Source organism: Mchenga conophoros, linkage group LG18 (assembly GCF_057382185.1).
Source record: "Mchenga conophoros isolate Kocher_MC1m ecotype Shallow Benthic linkage group LG18, M_conophoros_male_GT1.1, whole genome shotgun sequence".
NCBI lineage: Eukaryota > Metazoa > Chordata > Actinopteri > Cichliformes > Cichlidae > Mchenga > Mchenga conophoros.
In genome coordinates this window covers 20,098,908-20,124,235 of record NC_140543.1, presented here as the reverse complement: position 1 = coordinate 20,124,235, position 25,328 = coordinate 20,098,908, and the positions used below count along the sequence as shown (strand labels likewise).

Sequence of the window (25,328 nt, the reverse complement as noted above, 5' to 3'; positions counted from 1 at the left end):
CTCCTGCCTACGGTAGCCGGAATGCTCAGACAGTGCTGCTTCGTAGCTTACCACTTCGTACTAAAACATTTTTTGACAGAAAATATGTACCACATAAAATCGGTTCGAGGTCAGTAAGCACAACCAGAATTCATACATAAGGTGCACCTGCTTATAAGGGTTTTCAGAAAATTTAACGGATGGATTTTAAGTGTGCCTTATTTTCCGAAAAACACGGTAAAAACGACGGCCCACTAGCAAGCTCTACCAAAAATAGTGCTTTGTTGTGTATCTGACGGACGGAAGCCAAACCAGTTCCACATCACTGAAGTTGCAGCATTTTTACAAACCAGTTCTGGTTCATCCGTTTCATTCAACGATCCGCTTTCGCCTGCTTTTGTCATTCTCTGTCATGCTTTTTCTGCCATGTGCATATGAAAACAAAGGCACCGTGCATGCACGTTTTACCCATACTCTATCACGATATTTCATTTTCTTATCATTGCCTAACATTATACCGGTATTACCATGAACGGTATGAAATGACCCAGCCCTATTTATGTATTTGTATTTTATTTAAGCATCTCTTTTGATGTAAAACATATCAAAACTCAAAACTAGTCAAAACTAAACAGTAAAACTTTGATTGTAGACAAACTGAAAGTAGCATGGTGACAAAGTTTGAAGTCTTTAATGAGTTTTCTTGTGCTACACAAATGATGATGATAGTGGTGACCAGTGATGCATTAACAACATATTGGAAACTTCAATTAGAAGCAATAATTAAAAAGTTTACTGAAAATGATTTAGAGCATGAACAAGACTTCGAACTTTGTCACCATGCTACTTTCAGTCACCATGAGGGCGTTCAATGGCAGGACAAAGGAAAAGAAAAAGTTAATACATTAAGTTTAATGTACTATAACGGGAGACTATAAGAGAATATTACAGTCGATGTTTCAAGCAGTTGTTTATAATGCGGTTTAAGTCAAATTTAAAATACTTTCATATGAAGTGAGCAACTGTAAATATAACTGGAGCCAAACAGATCATTTGAGTAATGGATATGTCACTAATTTCTAAAGCTCAAAGCCTGTCTTCCAGTACCTCTCCCCCACAGAAGAAAAATAAACTGCACATAGTGTGACAGCAAATAAAGCAAATTAGAGCTTTCTTTGAATTTAAATTGTGAATGGATTTAACTAGATAACGAGTGCCTCTTAACAGTTAAGCAGTAAAGCAAGTAATTGCTTTTTCATGGACTCAGATTTTGACTTCCTATCATGTGGTGAGACTAACAAAATCCAATCGCATGGATTGCAATTAAACTCTTCAGTGAACTTCTGACATGGTTCACTTCTAAGGTAATCACATAACTTACTGTGATCCATACTTAATTTTCTCTCAGGATGTCAGTGATGTCTTCTGCCTGTAGCAGAGGTAAAGTTTTGTTAAAGGCATGTACTGCTGTCGTGGACAGCAGCTAAAGTTACAAAGATGGCTTTTATGTGATGCACAACGAATGCAAGAGAAAAAATAAACTTTACGTAAAGGGGACTTTTCTTAGGCTTTTATAGGCCATAACAGGGATTTACTGTAGTGCAATATTTCCAATAATGACATAACAATGAAAATTTATCTGCCATTCCTGTCAATGGAGGGGTTTTGGGGGGCAGAGTTTGAAATGATCACTATTAGTTTTGTACAAAGGTTCTGAAAGTGTGAAATCAGTGCATCAGGTGAGGAGCGAGACAAGGAGAATTTTCACTGCTCGGTTTTATTTATTTACTGTTTCCGGTTTTTTTTGTTTTTTTTTTGTATGTTTGCTTGTGTTCAGCATACACTAGGGGTTCTGCATTATGAATTGGTCCCCACAGGAGAGACTGTCTTTTGTTCACCACTTGTCATCCTGTTAGATTTGGCTCCTTGCAATTTTTTTGGACCCTCCCTGCTGATGAGAATCGAGTTGAAGGATTTTTGTTTTGATAGACTGAAGGAATTCCAGCTGAGAGACAAGTGCAAGTGGACACAACAGGACTACTATAAAGTGGTTTTAAAATTGGGGCAGTGCTGAATGCAGCACAGAGATTCAAGAGAAGATGTATGCGAAATCAGGCACATGCGTTTCATTTTTAAAGACGCCACCCTGAAACCTTTCAGTTGTATATGTACTGCATATGCTTTTAATTATTAATTACATTAATTACATTAACAATTATTATCTTATAATGTTGTTTGTTCTCAGGGTTTTTTTTTTCCTTATAAAGGATTTTTTGCCAACCCTGGAAAAATGTAGCTAACATGTGTTTTTTTTTTTTTTTTCTAATTGGGGTGTATTTACTTAATAATAACAAGCATTTTTTGTTGAATGCACAGATTTATGCCCACCAAGGTAAGACTCAGTGCCATTGATTGCACACAGAACAGCTGGGCTTATGTGCACAGCCACCCCTGAAAAAAAAGCCCTGGTGTTAAGAAGTGTGATGAATTGATAGAGCCCATTCACAGAGGAAGAAGAGGACATGCTATTCTAATGTTTTTGCCTGTTTGAAATAGTGGGTTTGTGTCTAGCCTGTGACACCAGAGATGGGGCAAATACAGGATGGATCCAGGCAATCCCTCTGATTTCCTGCTGTTTCCATTATTACGGCGGTCTGACTCACCCAACGGCCGCTTCCATATGGTGGCCTGTCCAACAGCAAGAGCAGATTGCATTATTGGACTGGTCACAGCCAATGGTTGCTGCTAACAAGTTGCCGCTTCTCTCTGACCCCTGTTTGTGTGGTCGGTGTGTTGCTGCGGCTGTCCATGTGTTCATGTGAATTCGTATTTGTCTATCTGTGTGTGTGCAAATTCATGTGTGCATGACCCAAGGTGACTTGTTTCCAATAAGAAAATGAAATCCATTGTGAGGTTTTTTCCCCCTCCCTCCCAGCGAACCATTTTCTTTTATTACTTCACCTGCACTTTCCTGAGCCACTGGGTATGCTCCCACACTGCAACTCCCAGACAAGCATCGGCAGCATCTATCTTATGGACAGAAGTGCTGAGTGGCTATTACTTCTCAGCAGACCACATAAAAACCACAGCAATTAAATGCTATTGGGCCATTTGACTTTGTCTTCTTAGAGGAAAAAAGGAAGTGAGCAGCAAGAGAAGAAAGGCAGAGAAATAGAGTGGAAGTGAGAGGAAGAAAAGAGACCTCAACTTAACGGAGAGAAATACCTTCGTGTCAGATGCCTGAAATGAAGATAAAGGAATTAAAGGGGAAAAGTGGACGGGAAATTAGAAATGATAGAGTACAGTAGAGTACAGAAGCAGTTCTCAATGGGAAAGAGTTCTTTAACTTAGATCTGATTTAAAGTAAAACTAGATAATATCATAGGAGTTTAAGAAAGATCTTCACTTTTAACTGGACTTGAAGTTAAAGTGAATCAGCTACATTGTTGTTCTGTCACACTGAAGCAACTTCTTAACATTAGAAATACCAAGGAGGTTATTTTAATCATGTGACATAAAAAAAAAAAACATGTAACCCTGTTAAAATAAAACTCAATTATCAAATATCTTGACTTTTCCTAAAAGATATACAACTGCTTATACCTAGAACGGCAGAGGATGTCATTTTGACCACATCGAAATTAATCCATGCAACCGCTTCCCTGATGTTGTTAGTACAACACTTATTGTTTAGCAACAATTTGATGTGAAACCATGCTGAATATAAGTGAGAGCTATCTAGATGTGATTAATTCATAAACATTTGAAGAACTGTAGTTTGATAAAAGATGAATAATTGTTGGGATCAGAGCAGTGGAGGGTATGGTGGAAGTAGGTGGCTGCTGCCTGTGCAGAGCGGCAGGAAAACAGTCTAGAGTGTGTAGAACTAATCGGAGTAAATGAAGAGTGAAATCTGGAGCAAATCGGACGGGTTTTAGGTCTGAGGAGGTAAAGGGCAGCAGATTTGAGGCATGGAGGAGTGTAGAGAGAGGCTACAGGTCTGATGAAGAGGAGGCAGATATGGATGAGATTATACTTTTTTTAAATTCTACCTTTACAGACTTAATTTCCTTATTTTATTTTTTAAATTTTAAAATGAAGACGCCGATCAGTTCAATCTGTTTCACAGTGAGCGCTCTGTTTTTTTATACCTTCTGTATTTTAGAGTAACTAAATACGACACATTCTCCAGAATGTTCTTCTCCTACAATAATTGGATAATTTAGACATGTTAGTTATCAGTGTTGGGGAGTAACGGAATACACGTACCGCCGTTACGTATTTAAAATACAAAATATGAGTAACTGTATTCCGTTACAGTTACCGTTTAAAAAGGTGGTATTCAGAATACAGTTACTTTGTTGAAATAAATGGATTACATGGCGGTATTTTCCTGTTTCATATTGTCACGGGTCAGGACTGTTTGGGTTTTGTTTGACAGCTACGTTCTGTTGTTCCAGGCGGCAGCATTACGGTTGCCGTGGTTACAGGCGTGCTCTCTCTGCGACTGCGTGTTTCCTGAGTGAGAGAGCGCTTTTTTGTTGTTGTTGTTGTACTAAGCTAATAGGCAGAGTGTTACAGGCATTGCCCTAAAGAATGTAGCCTCATGGGCAGTGTAGTCCGTGCTGCAGGGAGAATGGACTGCCATACACGTTATGTGTCTGTGAGCGCGAGGAGGGAGAAAAAGGAGAATGGAAAAGTACAAGTTGTCATCGAGCAGAAACGGGAGCTGGAAGCATGTAAATATAATAACAACCACTGCAGCCAAGAAGAGTGCCTGACGAGCCCAGTTGTAAGTAAGCTATTAAGACTCGACTGTACGCTGTGTTCGTGTTTTCCCCCCAAACAACAACAAGACAACAAAGTAAAGCTATTTTTCGGTTATGAGCCCGACACAGAACCCACGTAGTAATGAGCCAGAGGTCTCTTTACTATGGTTTGGAGCCACGGACCTTCAGTAATAGTAATAAATCACATTCATGTAGTTTTAAAAAGCATAATAATATATTCAGTTATCCAAAGTATTCAGAATACGTTACTCTCATTGAGTAACGTAACGGAATACGTTACAGAATACATTTTGGGGCATGCATTTTGTAATCTGTAGTGGAACACATTTTAAAAGTAACCTTCCCAACACTGTCAGTTATTGTGTTGTTTAGTATACCTTTTGTTTATTAGTAGATAGTAGAATTTATTTAAACTTTATGGTTTAAATAATTCAAATCATTTGTAAAACAAATAAAACCCCTAAAGAATTTAAATTCACATCTTAACTTCTTTATAAAATTATTTCTTTGCTGTTGATGATGTTGTTACAGGATGTGGAGGGGACTGACCACTCCCCCAGCGGTTCTAGTATTAAATCACAGTCTATGACATTCAGCCAGCACCAGCTTGCAATTTCCACTGGCCAAAAATATCTTTAAAAACTAGCAGTTAAGGGGACTCAAAAGTCGAAAAACATTTAGAAAAAAAGGTGTCTGCTGAGACTGATGTATCAAAACCCCATGTGACAGCAGAGGAGCTAGAGATTATCTGCTGTCACTCAAATGGATAGGATGGGCCAGTGCCAATGCTATATAGGATGGATAAGGATATACTATATACAGTACTTTTGGCCTCTGCATAAAATGCACTGCATTTAATTTTGGTGATGCTTTAAAACAGTCTCCAGAAGTACAGGAACTTTTTACTCATCAAAAGCTGATACGAAGATAAAATTATGGCAGCTGTCAATATCGATTAAAACTGACTTTGCTCGGTTCCAAGTCAAGCCAATCAGGGGAACTGCTGATTGATCCATTGCAGCTGTATCAAATACTTCCTTTGACAGATAATTAGATACACACACATACTCCTCGAATCCCCCTGAAAAAAAAACAGATCAGGGCTTAAAATATGCTCTGCTGAACTTTTAATTATTGATCTACAGGCAATTCTCTGTGCCCTACAAACAACAGCTCTCTGAAGTAAACCAGACAATCCCAACCAAATGAAAACTTGGAAAATCAGAAATGTAAGAAAACCTTTAGCGTGTTTTACACACAATACTTAGAGGGTGGTGTTAGAGGTGCAGTACATATTCCAGGCTTTGTATCCTTTGTACTGGGTGTGGCAAGTTTCTGGTTTCAATAAGACAAAGAAAGCAAACCTGTGTGTGAAGTCGTTTTTGACTTCATGACCGCTGCCTTTTCCGAACCTCAATCAATCTTAGACTGTTCAATTCTTCTCCAATCCTTCTGAACACATGTCACAAATGATCAAACAACAACAATCACCAATTTTAAGCAAACAGAGCTAATTTTTTTCAAAGTTGGATGTAGTGACTAGAGATGGCACGATACCACTTTTTTATGTCCGATACCGATATCATAAATTTGGATATCTGCCGATACGATATGAATCCGATATAGTGTTTTTTAATCAACAAAACTGTTTTTTAAAATATCTTGCTGCATTTTGTATAAGTTCATACTCAAGTTTAAAACAACAACTAAGCTAAAGCTATTCTGTTATACCTGTATGCAAAAAAAAATATTTCATAGTTCAGCAATACTGATCAATCTAATAAACTTAAACCTGCACCATCCTCCCTATTCTGGTATTTTAAAGAGTACTTAGCGTAAATATTAAGCAACCTAACTAATAGGGTTCCAACTCCCAGCAACAACAAAAATAAAAAAATAAAAAATAGGGAACCACCCCTCACGCTCCACCTCATGATGCTTAATCGACGTAATCAACCTTAATTTGATGCAGTGTGGAAAAAAAATGCACAGAAATCAATTATTTTTCAAGAAATATTAAATAGATTCAACATCTTTCTTCAACAAAATTGCAGACTGCACAGATGGTACCTTCCCAAAGGAAAAAGTACTATAGCTTACTAGGGTATATATATTAGACTTAATAGTCACTATATATAGTAATTGACTTCTATTCATTTTACATCAAATTAAAACTTTGGGTGTCAGATAATTATTTATTAAAAGCTAGACATTTTAAATGAGATGGGGCGATCGTGGCTCAAGAGTTGGGAGTTCGCCTTGTAATCGGAAGGTTGCCGGTTCGAGCCCCGGCTTGGACAGTCTCGGTCGTTGTGTCCTTGGGCAAGACACTTCACCCGTTGCCTACTGGGGGTGGTCAGAGGGCCCGGTGGCGCCAGTGTCCGGCAGCCTCGCTTCTGTCAGTGCGCCCCAGGGTGGCTGTGGCTACAATGTAGCTTGTGTTACGTTCCCCTGAGGGGTCTAGGCGGTGAGGGGGGAGTAACAAAAAGTGTCCAGGTCAGAAAAAGGAGTCAAGGAGGCAAAAGGGTTAAATCAAAGAGTTTTATTAAAGTAGCTCAACTAAAAGAGACAGACAAGCCGCTATCACCATTTAAGAAAACAAACAAAACTCAGGCGTGGTCAATAAAGTAAAACGTAAGCCAAAAAGAAAGAGAGCAGCTCACTAGCTGCAAACCACAATAACACAGCTCACTAGCTGTAACCACTCACAAACACACTCAGCTCACTAGCTGTAACCACTCACAAACACACTCAGCTCACTAGCTGTAACCACACTCATGGCACTCAGGCCCAGAGCTCACCTTTCCCTGGGCTTAAATACTTTTAATTACTGATGTGAATCAGCTGTGTAACAGGGAAAGGTGGCACCTCAGGCAGAAGAGGTGGTGGGACACGCTCACACAGGCACCTTCAGGAGGAGGCCCTGCTAGGGCCGTAACACTTGCCATCACCAGTGTGTGAATGTGTGTGTGGATGGGTGGATGACTGGATATGTAAAGCGCTTTGGGGTCCTTAGGGACTAGTAAAGCACTATATAAATACAGGCCATTTACCATTTACCAATAAGAAAGAAAAGTATGTCTTTGTGCCCCCTTTTCCCTGTTAATGCCCTATCGGCCCCCCTGGCTAAACTTTGCTAGATCCGCCCCTGCACAGTTACCAGCCGTCAGCTACGTAGGAAAAGATCCTGGAGTAGAAAGTAATATTAAATAAATTCTAACAACAGCTTATCAAGCTTAAACGTGCTGCTGTTGTTTATCCGCTGGTTTCCTCTTTCTGGTGCAAAGTGGGCCAAAAACAAACAAGAGAGACGGACTCGCGACAGAAAAGCCGATCAGCTGATCATTAAGCAGTTTCATGATTGAAGTAGCAACAAGAAGAGGCAGTCGCTTGTTAAGCTTAACGCAGGAATGCTTTACAAACATTCAGAGATGGACTTACACACTTGCTTTACTTCTCTCGGGAATAACTTTGTCGGAGATGAAATGCCAGGTTGCTAGCGAAGCTCCAAATGCTATCCAGACCACCGACAGGTCCCGCATGCCACAGCCGCTCTATCACGTGATGCATACTGCTCCGACGTGCTAACGTTCTGAGGTGAGTTACGGCGTGTTGCAAGTTTTGTGAGGTGCTTTCGTGATATTTAATGGATCGGATTACATTTTTTATTTTTCTCCGATATCTGATCCAGTAATTTAGGTCAGTATCGGACCGATACCGATAGGTAATATCGGATCGGTCCATCTCTAGTAGTGACAGGAATATTCCCAAAGCTACAGTCAATTCTGCTACTGTTGTTTCTGTCACAATGGAGGACTGTTCCCATTCATCACGGTCTGTCGATGTACGTTTCAGACAACTAAAAATAAACATTTCCAATCTCTCGGTAATCAGGAACGTGATGTAGGTACACAGTGTAGAAAAGACACAAGGAGCACTGAACTAACACCGAAAATTACAAAAGACTGGCAGTCTCATTACCAAAGCAAACCACATTAGATACCCTTTGGAAGCCTGATACAGATGCTGCACTGTGTGGCCCTCTCGCTCTCAATAAGCCTTTCTATCCATCTTTCTTGCTGTTGATATGTCTCTTGCTTTCTTCGTCTGCCCTTTTGTTGCTATCGTTCTTTATACCCTTCCTCACTCTTTGTCCCTTTGCCTTTTGTAACTCTGTGTTTATTTTTCAGTCAACAGAGAGACTCTCTCTTTTCTGACCAGAAAGATATATTCAAATGGAAGTTGAAGAACAGAATGATGCATTATTCAAAACCCTTCACAGGAATAAGGGAACAATGATAGGCAAATTCCTATTAAAGTAGGCGATATCCTGGCAGGACAAAACCAAAGACCAAAGTAAAAAAAAAAGTAAGCAGCAGTACAACTCCAGAGGGGTGTTTATGTGCAAAAGAGACTGAGTCATTTTTGTCAGCAAGCCATCTCTTTTTAATTCCCAGTCATTAGAAGATTTAAGCTACCACAAGTCGTGCATATCAAGATGACAATGATAATCTTTCAAATCCACCATACAATATAGTGTGCACTGTGCACTAAGTCATGTGAAAAATCAAGAAACTGAATCCAGGACAGTGCCAACTTGGCGTAGAACACGTGGAGCCTTCTGGGTAAAAACATGACCACCAAATCCACCAGTCCTCCTTCAACAATGTACTGCAGGACTATACTGGTTGTTCTCTTACTTTACACCTTAGCTTTTTTACAGCTTACCATCACAGACTGATAGATTGACGCAACACTGTCAGAGTTGCAGGCTCGATTACTGTTGGTTGGTGTGGCAATCATCGGAGAAACAATAGCTATACTGGTGTGCATTTTAAAAAATTAGAATACCTACTAGCACTATGGGGGCCATGCAGCGTCTAATCAAGTAGTCACACACAAACACCAGATAGCATTTTACACTTTCATTAGTGCTAAACTGTAAGAGGGTTCTTAAAGTTTTGATGGCTGGCTGCTTTGGGAACAGTTAGTGACTGCCTGGCAACCACCGGTCACCAAGGAAAAACGAGTATTCCCCCAGTGAGTGGTTGCTCAATCCCCATGCACACATGCCTAGAGCTTGGTCACTGACCCCCTGATAAACACTGTTTGCTAAGGAAAAGTGCATATTTCTCAACAGGCTAATGAGTGAATGCTTGCTGGCACTTGTTGGAATTGGTCACAGAGAGGTATGCAGTGCTGCAGCTTCATTGTGGTTTGCATCACACTTCGTGGCTTGGTAGTTAGTTTACAGTTCAATTTTCTTATATACAGTAGTGCCACTTCACAGCACCAGTTGCTTTAAGGCGCTTTATACTGTAGGCCAAGAAACCCCAACAATCACATGACCCTTTATGAGTGAGCACTTGGCAACAATGGGAAGGAAAAACACCTTTTTAACAGGAAGAAATCTCCAGCAGATTCAGGCTCAGGGAGGGGCAGCCTGTCTCTGCTGTAGCAATATGCTAGCAGCTGACGCAATCGAGGGGAGATTTTTGGTGTAGCAACTTCTCTGTGACCAGTTTTTAAGCAATAGCCATTAACTTCTCACGTTTTTCTCCATCAACCAGGGGATAACCAATGTTACCAGGGGGGTAGGCCTTTTAACAGATGAGTTGTTTTAAATGTGTTTGTATCAGCTGAATTCATCAGTGTCAAAAACAAAAACATAATGTGAAGCACAACATTGTTTTCTCATGCTCACATGAAAATGATACACCTGGTCTATGGACTGTACTTTGTGAATCCTGGTATTAGAGGACTCAGTCAGTTTGCTGATCTATATAGTTTGTAAATAATGATGTAATTTTGCCAACTGTAAGAAGTTAAACAGCCAGGGGTTATGCCTACAACTTTATTTTGTATTTTAATGCTTACTTTGCACTCCTTTGTACTTGACATGCTGTCATCTCAACTTGCAATGCCAGCAGAATTCATTAATGGATAATTAAAGTAGTTATTGAACTGTGGCATCACCTAACATTTAGTTACTAAAAATATTGAAAGAGACTGCTGATATATTGTGGCACCCCTTCTGACCTTCTGACATGGTGATCTGTTTAGAATCACAGGGAGGCAAGTCTTGTGATTTTATCCAATGAGAACAAACAGTTTGCCAATAGCTTTTGGCTATCTCAATGTGCAAGTAAGCACGCTGTTTCCCCTTGCTTGATCGATGCTTCTCGATTAGGCTTCCGGGGCCAAAAGAAATGCAGCAACTTTCCTATTCCTCAGATACACAAGCCCATTCTCATTTAATCTACAGAAAAAATGCATGCACAGACACATTTGCATACCTCTTCCTCCGCACACATACCCGCAAACAGATAAACCGATGTCACAGACAAGCCCACTGACGTCATTCGTCCCCTGGTATTTAGCACAAACGTCAGATAGTGTAGAGTCCTGCTAAAAATCAATGAGCATTTGCAACAATCAATAGCTGGGTTCCTATGAGAAGTAATTAGAAAGGCAAACATGCAGTGCTGCCTTCCTGCTCACCCCCACTGTAGGCTCAAAACAGAGTTTTACAAAACAGTGATACTCGAACAAGTAAAATACACAGATTAAAGCACGAGTAACACACTGGTCCTCATCCAGTATGAAAATTGGTTTAAATTAAAGACTAGTTATCATAAAGAAAATGTTGAGTTTTTATGAACCTATTTGTTCATCTACAACAGCCTTTGGCTAAAAAACTTCAGTGTATTTAAGTACGTCTATTAGAATAAGTGACAAAATCACATAATAACTGAGTCTGACCGTGATGCCCAGCAGCTATTCACTTCACTGCTTTGAAAAGGATGTCATGACTGAAATCCTCTATCGAGTTCCTTTTGTACAAAATCTTACTTACAAAGGCTTTCATGTTACATGTCAAAGATTATACGTCCTTGAATGACCGCTCTGGTACTAATAAGATGTTAATTCCATACACCTGGCATGAGATCGTATTGACAGGTGTTAGAATTATCTTACCTGAAGTGCTTTATTACTGTGCCTTATATTAATCTCATATTAATCAAAACTGCCCATATAATCATATAGAGTAGTGTTAAGTGGACACAGGCCTGAATAATAAAGGCATTAGAATAGGTGTCCTCCAGTCGTAGACTCTCGCCCATGTTTGCCTGTAGAGCAGTAGATAAGAGGGAACCATCTTATCTAAGTTACTGAAATGCTGTTGTTTAGACTAGAATAGGGTGCCCGGTAATAAAACTGTCAGGTGCCCGTCACCATATTGAGATCCGCGGCAACGTGTCTTGCAGGACGCATCTCCCTTCTAGAAGTATTGTCAAAGTGAAAATAAAGTGTTAAATGGTCTACTGAGCAGTGTTTTGTCTTCCATCGGATGCCTCTGAGGAATCAAAAGAACTCAGTGTGACTTAAGGATTATATATATATACATACATATATATACATACATATATATACATACATACATATATATACATACATATATACATACATACATATATATAATAGATATATATATATATATATATGTCAACGGCATATGTAGGTCAACGGCTTGTCATTCCTAGTATCAGTAGTGTACTAATTCAGCAATGCAAGATTTCAATTATGGGCAGGTTCAACTCTAACCAATTTCTTTTCTTTTTTTTAACAATATGGTAAACTGACCTTTTAAATAAGCTATGAGGAAAGCTACAATGGTTTATTTAAGAGGGTAAAAGCTTGCTTCTGTGAAGCTTGAACAAAGGGATGATGGCAACAAGGTGTAGGCGAGGCTAGAGGAGGTGAAGGATGAGATGTCTCCTTTTTTTTTTTTTTTTTTTTTTTTTTTTTTATAAATGACATCAGAAACAGCAGTATGCGACATTACGTGATGGCAGAGCTTCAGTTCATCCTTTGTCATTTTTTTTTTTTTTAATAAATAGGACAGGGGGAATGAATGAGAGAAAGAGGGGGAGAGAAAGAAAGAAAACCAAAGGGGAGAAGAGACGGTGAGAAGGGGGGGAAGAGAGAGAGAAAAAAAAAAAAAAGAACTCCTGGGTCACCTGTATGGAGAAAAAAAACAAAAAACAAAAAAAAACAAACAGAGGAGACAGCAAACAACAAAGAGCAACATAATAATAGAGAAAACAAAGCACCATCACAATAAACTAGCTAGCCATAGATATCAATATTTACTAAATAATAAACGATATTGTGCAGCACGCAAGATAGACAGCGCACAGTGTGCTTTGAGGTAGCAGCCAAGAAAGCTTTAGTCCGCGTCTGTGAATACCCATGTGTGCATACCTGTGTGGATCAGCATGCTTGCATTCCAAAGGTTTCTCCATGTAATGATCTGCTAGGGAGTGTGGGGGGGCCACAGCCCCGTCCTCCAGGGTGTGAAGCGGGTATGGAGGAGATCAAAACTCCAGACATCCAGAGGCCCCCAGAACACAAGAGACCATGGAAGACCAACAGAGGGGCAGCCGCGCCACTGTTCCAGTAAGAGCTGAGGAGAGTCCCAGATGAGGGCTCGCCCAGCAGCCGCGGAGCAGAAGCCAGGGGGAGTTGCAGTGACGCGCCCGTGAGCTCCGCCGGCCCCCAGCTGCGCCTGAGTGACCGAGCCCCAGGCCGAGAGGCCGGGGGCACCCCACCTCCAAAGGGGCCCGAGCGAGCCCCAGGCCCCAGGCCCCGACAAGCGGCCGCCAAGGAGTGAGCCGGTGTGTACCCGGACGCCCACCCCCAGACACAAAGAACCACCAACACACCGACACCTGAGGGAGTCCGCCACCGGCAGGGGAAGTGGTGGTGGGTGGAGATAGGCCTCCAAACCTTGGAGGGCCTGAGGTGTCCCCAGAGAGGTGGCGTCTGATACCCAACCTGACATATAGACACAGACATATAGGCACACACAGACACAAACATCCATTCCCACCCTCATGCTCTCATATGCACTTACTCCACACTCAACCAACGTGGAGACAGACATAAAGAGACGCTGTACACACGATCACACTCCCCAAGCGTACTCTACAAACCGGGTCTAGGTGCCCCCGCCCCTGGAGGGGGGAATTGCACCCAGACCCAGGTGGTGTTACCCTTTTCCCTGCGGTGGGGAGAGGCAGACCACCCCGACTCCGCAGCAGCAGGGAGGCCCCACACCCCAGACCGCAGTCGGACGGCCAACTCCTCCTACTAGCCCTCCCGCTCCAGCAGGCCGCAGAGAATGGGGGTGGGATGAGATGTCTCCTGCTGCCGAAGCTGCTGATGAGTCAGGACATGAGAGCTCCCACTGCCTCATCTACAAGCTCAAGTTGGTTAAGAAGAGGCTCTTCAGCTACCAGTTAGCTAGCTTTATGGTTCTCAAACATTTTTCTTAGTTTGTATCAATATCAAACATTTTTCTCACCATTATTGCTTATAATAATGGTGTTGAAAGGTGCCTTTACTAAGGGCCGCAGTGGTAAATAATAATAGCATTGTGCAAAAGTCTTAAACCACCCCTCATTTCTTTTTTAACTCATCTCTGAAACATGTGCAAACATTAATAAAAACATAGTATATAATGCAAACATTTATTTGCATTATTCTAATAGAAAAAAAGTTTTTTAGCCTCTATAACATTTAGTTAAGAAAAAATATCTTTGAGTAACATTAAGAGCACGAAACTGTCTGCACATCAAAATGAAACTTGAAACTCACCCGATAACGGGTAATAGCTCCTTTACTTTGAGATGGGGTTCAAAGAAACTAAGTCTATTGTGCTACATTGTGTGAAACCTCTGATCCCGGAGTATCACTCCATAGCTCTGCAGGTATGTGGATTCCGGCATCAAAATGACGATGCACATTACATCCTCTGAAGGCAGAAATTGTCTCGTGGCAAATGGATACATCAGCCTCTTTTTACACTTTATAAAGATACATGCTTTTTTTCACACCCCAGTGGAAATTCTCTCCCTTCAGCATCAACTTTTCATCTTCTTGAAACTTGTTTTAATATGCGTGTTCTTTTAAAGCTGCAAAACACGCCTGTCTATTCAGGTGGAGTGCTACTTGGAGTGTTCGGGGGGCGAGCTGTGCAGATCACAGCCACAACCGGGTGAGACGAACTTTAATAAGAATGTAAAATGATCTGTGAGTTAGATTAAAACCTTGGATTATGGATTTTGGCTCAGGACTTTGACACACGATGTACAAAACGCATATTAAAAGCATAACTTCTGATTATTGCTGTGTGGGAAAACTGGCTAAGCCATGTTTGTAATATATAGATAAATAGCACTTCTCCATAGAGTAATCAAATGAGAGATTTGTCTCATTTTAGTTGGCAAACACTGATTGCTTCCTTTTCACTGTATTCCTTCTGCTGACTGACGATGAGGAGAGGATAATATGAAAACAGCAAAAAGAATGAGAAGCATAACAGACAGATGACAGGACAGTATCATATAGATAGAAAAGACACAGATATAATACAGTATGTCACAGTTGAAAAAGGAGCCTTTATCACATAATAGAAATAGACGCTATCAGAGCAGGGTTGGCCAATTTTCAAAATTGAAGTTTTACCAACATATAATCTACCATATGACTCCTTCATCAACACCAAGACCCTTTTCCTTCAAGATTTTACTCCTGCTGCTGAAAAAGAAATAATAAATAAAAGAAATAAATAAGAAAGCTGAATGAGAAAATTGCAGTCATATTGTGAAAGGCAGCCTACTCACCTGACTGAAACCTTTTGCAAGACTGCGGTGCCTCACAGCTTGTTTTCATTTTACACTGAAATATCATAATAATACTGCAATTATCAGATGGAACTCTAAAGATTTTTTGACTGGGCTGAGCCCCCAACGGATCCTAACAACACCTCTTGCTCTTGATGCATGTGTAGTATTAGTGGCTGTGATGCCGGTGTTTATGAGGCATCGCTGCGGGGCGGGTGTTTACGTGGCAGGGAGGGACACTCTGCAGTATACCCAGTACAGTAAACTGTCGTGTTTTCACAAATACCAATGTGAAGTAGCTTCATTTTGGCAATGCTGAGAGGAAAGGTCATTCTTCACTTTTTAGCTTTTATTTCTCAAAATAGTGAATCATGTTTTCATCTGCCGGTTATACCCTGCATTAACAGTATCATATATTGTTGTTTGTTAGACAAATGACAAACTGAGTTCACATTTTTATGTCCAAATTTGAGCCGGCACACTTGAGTTCAGATAAATTAATCAAGTAATTTTTCTGTTTAGGAATGTAAGTTAACGACTGTATAATAATAATAATACAATAATAATTCATGTATAAATACATTTTTGCATTAAAAATATCATTCTGATTGAAGATTAAGGAGCCTGCACACACTGGTGGATCAGCAATTATTAAAAAATATTTTGGTAATTATCAATACTGTTAATTTAGAGTAGCTGTGGCATAAACATTAGACTGGGTGGTGATTGAATAAATTTGTTAAGCACTGTTGTGCTATTGTCCTATTGTACTATGTTCATCATGTTGCTGCACACCTTGCTGTAGCTGGCCAGAGAGTGAACTGTAAAGCCAAAGTATGTCTAGAACGTTGACGTATACAGCACACAACTTTTGGAAAACCCTCCAAAGTTTGCACCTCGGTTTTCATTGCATTTGTGAATGCATTTTATATCTTTTATTTGAAGTCGTTTTACATAAGCAGTAGAGGAAAAAAACAACAACAGAGAGAACCACACACACACAAACACATGCCGTAGCATTCGTTTGAAGTTCCAACTCACCTGGAAAGCACAAACTGGACTTGATTGTTTTAGTGTTGGTCCCTGGGATGATGCTGTCAAGAGAAAAAGAGAGAGGTTGTAAATTACTTAAACATACCATAAAATACATATATTTTTTCTTTTTGTCCCTTCTTTGGTATTCTTCAAATCCATTCGATCTGGCAATTATAGAAGCATACAGATTTCCTCTCCTCAGTGAGCCCGCTATCTATTGTTAAAAGTCTATCTATGTCAAAATGTTCGACAGAAGAAAACAACAGAATAAAGGACCAAAGATCTAGAGCAGGGGTCTCCAACTCCAGGCCTCGAGGGCCGGTGTCCTGCAGGTTTTAAATATCACCCTGGGTCAACACACCTGAATCAAATGATTAGTTCATTACCAGGCCTCTGGAGAACTACAAGACATGTTGAGGAGGTAATTTAGTCATTTGAATCAGCTGTGTTGGATCAAGGACGCATCTAAAACCTGCAGGACACCAGCCCTCGAGGCCTGGAGTTGGAGACCCCTGATCTAGAGTTTGAGATCTAACTGAAATGAATTGGGATTTATTGTCCATCTCCATTTTTTAATAAATAGGTCGGCTTATACTTCAAGAGTCTGTGATTTGTCTTTATACATCGTGTAATGTCCACACGGTGCCTGGTCAGTGTGTACTGTGTAAGAATACTACAGCATTACCTGCTTATATGAAACAAGATGGAACAAAAACAGCATGGTCAAGAGTTAATTAGAATTTTTAATAGTTCTGAGAGACAGTAAAAGTTTTACACTTGAGAGACGAGACAGCACTTGATGCTCGCTCTTGACACACTTAGTGGATGCAGGTATTGTTTACGTACGTGTGCCTGGTGAAGTACAACAGGATGTAACCTTTCCTGTTGCATAAGGCACTCGTCTCATGAGCTCCTCTCATGATACTAATTATCCTGCCATATTGTTCCAAGCACTTAGACTAACAATCAGTTTTTGGTCAAGTTCAAGTGTTTATTAAATATAAAGTTAAGGTGCTTTTGTGTGCACTTACAGAGGCATGCACATAAAAACATACACACACATGCACAGCTGCTATCCAACCCCCCGAGGGGTTTCAGCTGAACCGGAGGTCACTCTGCAAAGCTCCATACTCCCATTCAATCTGTCTCAATGCACACAAATAAACATGAAAATTGAACAGTCACAAGGACAGAGAGAAAATGGCACAAAAGCAGATACTTTGGTGAAATAAACTAATAATTTACACTGATGTTAGAAAGATGAAATTTGTCTAAGCTCAGTGCTGAGCTAACACGCTTAAAGACTTGGGGCGGGGAAAAATATAATATACAGATACATTTCAATTGGAAATAACTGGCTCCAAATTAGAAAATAAATATCAAGGCAGCACACAAAGTGTTCCATATTGAGCATATTTGATTTTTCTAACACTCTCAACAGAAGCTGGGCAGGCAAGGCGGGGACGAAAAATAAAAATGATTTAAAACGAGTCAAAGTTGTGGAGACGGGCTCTGATTGTTTTCGAAAATCACGGTGTTTCAGAGTTTGTCCCGCTCTCATCTCCCTCACTGAATGACACCTCGCATTTTACCAGCTGACGAGGACAAAAAGGTAATGTTAATTCAATTAAACTCAACTGAAAAAATAATAGGATCACTTGCAATGACTTAAGCTTAAAAGGAGCTAGACTATTTTTGGATACTGGCTCAGTTTTCATTCATTTTGAGTCCAAGTGTTGTACCTAATCATTTTCAGAGAAATGTTTTGTTTGTTTGTTTGTTTGTTAGGTCTCTTAACGATGACCTTTGATTTATTCAAGCACAGAAAAGGCATCGACCTTAAGAAATGAACCAGTGTCGTGTCTTAGCAAGGAACCAAATTTAAAGTGTCTTTAGGCACTTTGTCACTAACAGCCTGTTTCAAAAACACATCATTTGTTCCCATTTCTTTAGTTCGTTCTACAAAAAATACCATCGATAACACAGTTTGACTGACACATAATAGTATTTTTGCACTAACAAAGATCTCAGTGAAAGTGTGGCTGTAAAAAAGCTTTCTAAAGGAAGGAAAACACGGAGAAAAGGCTAAAGTATGACAAATTACACGAGTACTTGACTGAAAATTAGTGGCAACAGGTCTTGTGAAGAATCAAAATTTGACATTTTTGGCTCAAAACAGAGTACCATCAGATTTAATCCACCATGCAATACCACCTGGAAAGCATCTGATTGGCCTAATTTTTCAGAGTGACAATGCTCCCAAAACAGCATGGAAAGAAGGTTATATTCCAGCTATGATCCAACCTTAAACTACATCGGGGTGCATCTGCTCTTCCAAATGTTCTGAGTCCAGCAAACCATTTACAGGAAGTGATTTTATTTTGTTTAGGTAAAGAACCCTTAAAATATCTCAGGGAGACATAAATAAGGACACATATGCAGATGGTGAATATAAATTATAAATTCACTTGCGCTCAGAGTGTAGGAGAGGGGGGATATCTGACACATATCCAGCTACATCTGCTGCTGCAGCTGACTGAGCCTTTGGTGAGAAAACGAGGCAATGTGTGCGTGTGTGTGTGTGTACTCATGTTGTGAAGAAATAGATTTGTTTACAAATTTCCATAGTGGTGGTCCACAAAAGCAATTCTCCGCAGAGAATCGGTAGTTTTTGTTAATAGTAATGTTTGATTTGGGTTTGTGGTCAGGTTAGACTCAGGTTAAGGCAAGCAGCAGCCATAGTTAATATTACTGTAGGCCAGTGAGAAGTTAATGTAAGTCAGTGTAATGTCTCCTCAAGTGATGGAAATAATTCTGTGAGTGTGTGTGTGCTGTCACTTTATCACTTCATTAATTCCTGGGGACATCCAACAGCTTGAGGGAGCAAGTGACAGAACAAGAAAGGAAGACGAGAGAAGCGTGTGGGAGGTGAGACAAAGGCAAGAAGAAAAAAAAAATCGCAGTGGTAAAGCGGGGAAGATGATTGGCTGATTTTCACACCAGCTAAGTCCCTGAAAACAGAAAAACACAGTGATATGCTGGAACCAAGAGAATCCTTTGGCTCCTCACCAGGACTGAAATCTGGCACTGGAAGCAGACAGCAGCTGCTACATGCACTACACTTAACACATCTTTGTCAGTACAGTATACACACTGAAGAAGAAAACTTATGAATTTTGCAATCACTTACTCAAACAGAAACCCATTACCACAGTGAGTGCACTAACACCATTCTGCGTACCTCTTGCACTGTTCCTTATTTTCTGTCCACAATGGTGAATGCTCATATTGGTCTTATTAAAAATCCTAAAAATGTTAGAAACAGTAATAAAATGTCTGCTTCACCGGGTCACAAAGCTCAGATCATCTCAAGTTGGTTGGTCTCAGTCCAAGAAAGCACCACGATGTAGTAGAACAGGAAATTTGCACTATGGATGTGTAGCTGATAAATTTGCACGAAGAATCAAAGACGTTCCGAAAGCAAACGGAGGACCAACCCGGTACTAGCAAGGTATAATTAAAGAAGTGCCAATGATTGTACATTCAATCTCCATCAGAATTAGTTATTATCCTTTCAAGGGAGATATAGGCCCACAAATTACTCTTTTTCTTTTTAGACATAATACTAATACTCACTGCACACCCATCAGCTGTACAATTTATTGTCTAACAATATAATAACTCTGTGCCCTTGACAAGTAGCTGAAAAGTTAAAAGCAATTTAAGAATCACTTATTTTGGGCATATTTTCAGTTGTTTCATTTAAAATACTCTGATGGCTGATAAATTCATAAATCACTCCTCTTTTTTTAATGGGAAAATAAAAAGCCTGACAGCAACCCTTTCCTCTGTGTTTCTGTTGCATTTTTAAACCTTCCTCATCTTTCTTAGTCATTATTTCATCCACCCTGTTCCCTTTTCCCCTTCTCACTAAGGTGACATAGTGCAGTCGAAATGTCACAGGAGCTAAAAGTATTGCACTATGAATATTTCCCCGGCCGGCTCCAGACCTTCTGTCAGGCGACAAACTTCTCGGCTATTTGTCCTCATTATAGAACAGCCTCCGACTGCCCACCTTAATTCCCTTTCCCGTTCCTCAAGGGGCTCTTTTCCACCCCTGCTTGGCATGAGTCATTTTTACGACCACCATTTTGGCTCCCATCGGCCCTCGCCATCTACAGTTAAACCCAGCTTGGCGAGTAAATCTGCAGCTTTAATTAAAATAGCTTCTTTTGTAGCACTTTCCATCCCTCTGTCCTCTTATCCCTGGTGACATAATGGTGCTGGGAACTTCCCTCTACAGAGCTGATTCAGAAGAACTAGCACTTGAAATAATGGAGGTGTGCTGCTTTATGATGAGTTAGCAAGATGAGTGAGCAGTATCTCATTTTATCTCCTCATCTTCTTCCTTTGACCTGACTTTCTGAGCAAAGGAAAATTAGAAAGGTCAGGAGCAGAGGCTACATCGATAAGAAGAGTCAAGATAATAGAAATGTGAAATATGCAACAGAAATCAATGAGGCAAAATCAGCATGGGGTACTTTTTCAATCAGAACAAGCTTTCCGTGCCTTCAAGGTCAGTCTTTCTTGAGGAAACAACGATTTTTGAAGCCAAATCAATGAGACTCATTCAAGCCGTTTTCCCACAATATTGTTGAGGGACTGACTTTGTTGCCATTGATTAGCTGATTTATCGCCTGAATCTATTGTGGGCTCACAATAAATGCAGATCCGCTCACAAGAGTAGCAAAGTGTTTTACAAATATGCTGGAAGAGCTTACAGCTGTAACTTCGCTGTGAGAACAAGAGTAACTACACAAAAGCATTGTGTAGTAATGACCACAGTGGAGCTGCAGGTCAGTGGAGATGCACACTGGCCCAAAAAGGCATTTCCTCAACACAAAATTATTGCAAAAAAAATGACAAATACATTTTCATGAACACTTCAAAGACCCTGAAATGACTCCCATTATCACGATTTGATCCACAGTGTTCATCCAAACCTGAAGTCTCAGCTCCATCAGTGACTCATCAAGTCATTCGGGATATGTGTGTATATTAGGGGTGGGGGAAAAAATCGATACTGTGTAGTATCGTGATATTTTGTTTGCTAATAATATATCGATACAGGGACAGCAGAAATCGATATTTTGTTACAAAAAGGTTTTTGTGCTCTGACTTTCAGAGCATGTTGATCCTTTTTCTGAGCAAGAATCCTGACATTCCTTCACTGTCCAAATGTGTTTAACTTTTTTTGGCAGCAATAAACATGACAGTTTACTTATTTTAATTTAAGACATGTTTTATTTTAATTAAGTTTAAAACTTTTTTATTTAATGTAAAATTAGATTTTGTTTTAATTTACTTTCAAATTCTTCAGTTGCTGAAGGGGCTGCATAGTTTTCACAAATTGCATAGTTCAGAATAGCTATAATTGTACCAGATGGTTGCATTCAGTTAAGTTGGACTAGACTGTAATACAAACCGTTCAGTTTGTCAACAATAAAACTGACTGAAATGAGAGAAAGACTGAGTGTGAGACTTTGATATTAGATAAAATGAATATTGATAAAGTTTACCTTTATGTACAGAATCTGAATATCGCAAAATATTTTACAAAATTGCAATAATATCATATCGTGCGTTAAGTATTGTGATAATATCGTATCGTGGGATGTATGGTGATTCCCACCTCTAGTGTATATGTGTTCTAAACACGGATGTCGAGAAAACCTGCAGTAATGAGGTTTTTGTCATATGTGCCCACCACACATCCTACAAGTCCTATTGCACAAGTCCATTTACCATCCCACATTCTCTCCTTATCTTCTCCTTTTTTCACTTTTTTCCGTGTTGCTCATCTTCTTTTCCTATTTTTCGCTCATCTTTCTTCCACTCATAAAGCACGCTCTAGATGCACTAATAACATAACCCTCCCTGCGTCTTCTTTACTCTCTCTCTCTTATTTCCTCTCCTTTCTTATCTTCACCCCTGAAGGGGATGTCTGTCTCCTAACCAGCTGAAGCAATGCTTCCGCTGGTCTGCGCCTGGCCCCTATTACCAGAGCATGACAAGGAGCTGCAGTGTCGACTTGTCAGCCTAATAAACATCCTTTATGGCACCCGCCTGGGTGTGTTTTGAGGGGAGTCAGCCAGCCACCAAGCAGTGGACCATTGATTTTATGGATGGCACACAGTGCTTACACTTCTACCCGTCTATTATGCAGTGGGCAGGCTGCAATTGTTTTGCCATGCACAGCCATACTTATGACACTCATACTGCCAGAGGCTTTCTATTTAGTTTCAGACATGGTTACTGAGCAAGAGGCAGAAGAGAAAGACAGAATTAAAGAAACCAACACAGGTCAAGTATGGCAGGACTCAGGGCAGATGTACATTTAATCACAGGCTGCTTTATCACACCTTTTGCACAAGACCTTCTATACCCTTTGCGCAGCAGGTCAAGGTCAATAAAGCTTTTATATTTTCTCTTTGTCTCCAACTTCTTTTCTTCTTTTCCATAGCACGGCAAAGGTTAGAAGTCGCTCAGCTGCTGAACAAGCTATTCAGCTAATTTCCTCCTCGGCCAGCCCGAGTATCTGACAGCATTAACTGTTCCAGGTGCAAATTCACTGGAACAAAAAGGAAAAGTAAAAAAACAAAACCTAAACAACAGAACAGCACCTCTCTGAATAAGCTGTGAGTTCAGTACCACGGACAGCAACTTTTCTTGCCCACCAATTAAGTAGCAGAAGTGAAGGCAGTGAGCCGAAAGCAAAATGCGTCTCTTTAACCTTTGTCCTCTAGCACGTTATAAATATTCAGAGCATTCGGATATGTCATCTTAGCAAGCAAGCAGCGTAGGCTAAAAGCTCATTAATATCAAACGTAGCCATGGAAAAATGATAAAATATTAATCGAATGCTTGACATAGAATAAGTATGCGGTTTTGTTTTGAATGATTTAGTGGTTGTTTCCCGTTTATAGATTACATGTCAAGTCTTTTTTTTAATTGTTATTGCTTTTGATAATATGTAAAGTCCCTCGCTTTTCTGAATGTTAATAAAGCCAGTTTACTGACCTGTGATCACTGACAAACAGGTCAGTTGGTCACCTGAATGATAAATAATTTAATTCTACCTTAAAGACACACAAGTGATATATACAGATACAAGAGCTAAGGATCAAGGAAAGCACTTAGTGTAATCGTGAGCCTATCTTGCACAAGTGGGGGAAGGTCAAATTCAGACTAATGCACCTTTGATTGTATTTGCTATTTGTTGAACTGGTCGTGTGTCATGATACAATGAAATAAGCAATGCCGAGGAAGAAACAACCTTAGAGAGCTTTGAGAAGCAACAGCACTAAGGCAGGAAAAGCTGCCAACCCGTAAAGCTGTCATAGCGACCTTCACTTACCCCTAGTATTGATGGTCCAATCATACAGAGAATATGAATAAGTACCTTCAGGGATTACTTAAAATGAGGCATATTTCTTGGATATGTCTAAAGAAAGAAGAATAAATCATGCGGTGGCTTTACGGCATCGCCCAGAGAGCTGAAGAAGATGAATTTCAAAAACATGTTTTCCTCACTCTTTCCAGCTGTTGTGGTCAGAATAGTGATAATGACACTTTACTGATTAAACAAACATTTTACAAACACTTTAAGAGAATACATTTTGACTGTACACATTTTTTTCTTATTTGCTGACAAACAAGGGAAGTCCTATTATTTGTTACATTACAGCATTTCAACTACTAGTGGCATAATACTGTTTGGCCTGTGCATACTGGTGGGAAACTGGTATACTTAACTATACTGAGAAAAATCAGGAGAGTGTAGATGTTAAAATGTTTAATTTTAGCCTGTTGCTAAGTGGTTGCTAGGCAACCTGATGGCATCAAGCACAGTTCAAAATTTGTGGATATAAATGAGCTGTTAGTGTCATTGAATTTAAAATGATAGGATGTCTTTTTAAGGTGGTGCATAAATGCTAAAAATGTGTCACTTTAGCCTGTTGCTAAGTGGCTGCTAGGCAACATCATCACATTATAAGAACCTTTGGATTTGGATAAGAACCTTCAGTGGCCTAAGATGTACTGGTGTGCCATGTTTGGTCTAACAAACAAATAAACAAACACGCTGGCAGACAAAGGTTTCTTGCAGTATAATATTAAGATAGATATTATCTCCAGCAAATGTGCTGCTACGAATCTTGGAAAAAACAAAATAATGCCAACACTTCTCAATTGTGGGATCCCTGAGTGAGGGTCAGACCCCAGATAAACTGAATATAGTCCAACATTTTACTATAGATGTTTTAAGTGTGTAAGAAATTATGAAATATACCATGCATGTTGTTTTTATTAAAAATAATCTATTAATCTAATAAGATCTACTTTTAAAATATTTTATTTTTATTAAAAATATTTTTTTAAGTTGTTCTACCTTTAAAAACAAAGTAGCAGAAAATAAAGACACTGTGTTAAATATCATAAAGGGCTATTATGCTGCTCTATCTACTTTCTGACATTTCGCTGACGCCTGTTTCGTTGTCGTCCTATACACCATGTGACTGAAACCTGCATTTATTCACATATTTTGTTTTGTTTTTTAAGCTCTACTGGTTATTTGATTAAAATAAACTATTGATGTAAAAGAAAGTGCAGCTGTAGTCTATTGGATTTTCTCATTAAAAACATTTGTTTTTAACTATAATGGTCAAAATGTAGTAATAAGCATATCTTTTTTTTCTCTTTCGTTTCTTTTTTTAAGCCAGGAAGTCATGCTGCATTAGACTGTCTGCCCACTAGTGTAGGAAAGCATTACAGCCAG

The 25,328-nt window shown here is 39.8% G+C and overlaps 1 protein-coding gene across 5 annotated transcripts in view; it reads right to left on the bottom strand.

Moving 5' to 3' along the window:
• tnr (tenascin R (restrictin, janusin)) overlaps positions 1-25,328 on the bottom strand; it is a 220,427-nt gene that overhangs the window by 133,782 nt on the left and 61,317 nt on the right. For all 5 annotated transcript variants that reach the window (XM_085256075.1, XM_085256079.1, XM_085256077.1 and 2 more), the window contains exon 2: positions 16,499-16,551. The gene's annotated coding sequence lies outside the window, so the exon portion shown is untranslated. The remainder of the gene's footprint in view (positions 1-16,498; positions 16,552-25,328) is intronic.